Source organism: Mandrillus leucophaeus, unplaced genomic scaffold (assembly GCF_000951045.1).
Source record: "Mandrillus leucophaeus isolate KB7577 unplaced genomic scaffold, Mleu.le_1.0 Scaffold681, whole genome shotgun sequence".
In the NCBI taxonomy this organism is placed as follows: Eukaryota; Metazoa; Chordata; class Mammalia; order Primates; family Cercopithecidae; genus Mandrillus; species Mandrillus leucophaeus.
In genome coordinates this window covers 764,547-767,289 of record NW_012107375.1, presented here as the reverse complement: position 1 = coordinate 767,289, position 2,743 = coordinate 764,547, and positions in this window count along the sequence as shown.

The window sequence follows — 2,743 nt, the reverse complement described above, 5'->3', positions numbered from 1 at the left end:
ATTTTGTGGTGTCGACCTAAAGGAACCCACTGAGGCAACATTAATATAAGGAGAGTGTATTTGGGCCAAATTTGAGGATTGCAACCTGGGAAACACATCCAAACTAAGTTTTGGTATGTATTCTGAGTTGAGGTGGTTACAAGCAGATATTAAGGACAAAATGAGGAGGCTGGGCCCAGTGGCTCATGTGTGCTATCCCAGCAACTGGGGATGAGGCATGAAACTGAGGCATGAGGATCACTTGAGCCCAGGGATTCAAGACCAGCCTGGGCAACATGGTGAGACCCCATCTCTACAAGAAATAAATAAGTAGAGGCCAGGCGCGGTGGCTCACGCCTGTAATCCCAACACTTTGGGAGGCCGAAGCGAGTGGATCACTTGATGTCAGTAGTTTGAGACCAGCCTGGCCGACTTGGTGAAACCCCGTCTCTACTAAAACTACAAAATTAGCTGGGCATGGTGGTGCAGGCCTGTAGTCCCAGCTAATTGGGAGGCTGAGGCAGGAGAATCACCTGAACCCAGGAGATGGAGGTTGCAGTGAGCCAATAGCATGCATTGCACTCCAGCCTGGGCGACAAGAATGAAACTGTCTCTAAAATAAAATAAAATATAAAAAATTAGCTGGGCATGGTGGTGCATGCCTGTAGTCCCAGCTACTCCAGAGGCTGAGGCAGGAGAATTGCTTGAACCAGGGAGGCAGAGGTCGCAGTGAGCAGAGATCACACTAACCATTGCACTCCAGCCTGGGTGACAGAGTGAGTCTCTGAAAAAAAAGAAAGAAAGAAAAGGAAAGGAAAGGGGAAAGGAAAGCGGAAAGGAAAAAGGAAAGGAAAGGAAAAGAAAAAAGAAAAAAGGAAAGGAAAAGAAAGACAGAAAGAAAGATTAACTCCAGGCCGGACACAGTGGCTCAGGCCTGTAATCCAGCACTTTGGGAGGCCGAGGCAGGCGGATCACAAGGTCAGGAGATCAAGACCATCCTGGCTAACACGGTGAAACCCCATCTGTACTAAAAATACAAGAAAAATTAGCCGGGCATGGTGGCGGGCGCCACTCGGGAGGCTGAGGCAGGAGGAATGGCATGAACCCGGGAGGTGGAGGTTGCAGTGAGCCAAGATTGCACCACTGCACTCCAGCCTGGGCAACAGAGCAAGACTCCATCTCAAAAAAAAAAAAAGAAAGAAAAAGACTAACTCCCCACCACTCTCCCTGCTCTGGCGACCATCATCCTGCAGTGTGTCTCTGAGTCTGACACAGGTTCCTCCCAAAAGTGGAATCAGGTACTTTCTGTCCTGGCTTCTTTCACTGATTATGATGTCCTCCAGGTTCATCCATGTGGTAGCCTGTGTAAGGATTCCCTTCCTTTTCATGGCTGAATAATATTCCATTGTGTGGATAAAGCAGATTGTGTTTATCTATGTATTCATCCATGGACACTCGGCCAGCTCCCACCTCTTGGCTGCTGTGAATTGCATCCCTTCAAGCTCCTGCTTTCAACTCCTTTGTGCCTATATCCAGCAGTAGAACTGCTGGACCCTATGGGAAATCTATGTTTCATATTTTGAGGCAACCTCGATTTTAAGCTGAAAAAAGCAAAGGAGGACAAAATGAAACTGTCACTCCTGTCAGATCAGCAGATCACCCTGGTGAGCACATCAAGTGCTGTTGAGGCTGTGGTGCAGTGGGAGCTCTGTCCCCACTGGCAAGGGATTTGCTAAATTCTACTTGAGTTGAAGTGCGAAGCTCTCACACATAAGCACCAAGAGGCGTGCGAAGGAGTGTGAGACTGGGGACATGTGCCATCGGTCACGTCCTGCAGCCGGGTGGGGAGGCTCTGCACAATGTGCATGTAGAGAAACACAAGGAGGCTGGGCGCAGGGGCTCAGGCCTGTAATCCCAGCACTGTGGGAGGCCGAGACGGGTGGGTCAGCTGAGTTCAGGAGTTCGAGACCAGCCTGGCCAACATGCTGAAACCCCATCTCTACTAAAGATACAAAAATTAGCCAGGCGTGGTGTCGGGCGCCTGTAATCCCAGCTACTCAGGAGGCTGAGGCAGGAGAATCACTTGAACCCAGGAGAAGGAGAAGGAGGCTGCGGTGAGTCGCGATTGCGCCATTGCACTCCAGCCTGGGCGACAGAGCAAGACTCCATCTCAAACAAACAAACAAACAAACCACCACCAACAACAAAAACCACCCACAAGGGCAAGGGCAGCCACACACTACTGTGCATGGGCCACATGCAGGAGAGGCATGGGAGGATCACAGAATCTCCCAAAGAAACAGACCTGAGCTGGCCAAGATGGCGGTGGCGCACGCGCGCTAGCCCAGGCCCCAGTGGAGGTCAAGTGGGGCCAAGAAGAGGAAAGACAAAACCAGAAGTCAGTGGTTCTGAAGAGAAACAGACAGCAAAGATCAAAGTGAAAGGCCGGCCATGGAAGGAAAGGCTAGAAAAACATAGAAACAAACCACCTCTTTGGTGTGAGGCTTACTATTTAATACTTGGGTGATTAAATAATGTGTACACAAAACCCACACAACATGCAATTTGTCTACGGAACCAACCTGCACATGTAGCCCCGAAACTAAAATAAAATTTAAAATAATAATAAAATAGGGCAGGTGTGGTGGCACATGCCTGTCATCCCAGCTACTCGGGAGGCTGAGGCAGGAGAATCACTTGAACATGGGAGGCGGAGATTGCAGTGAGTTGAGACTACGCCATGCACTCCAGCCTGTGCAACAGA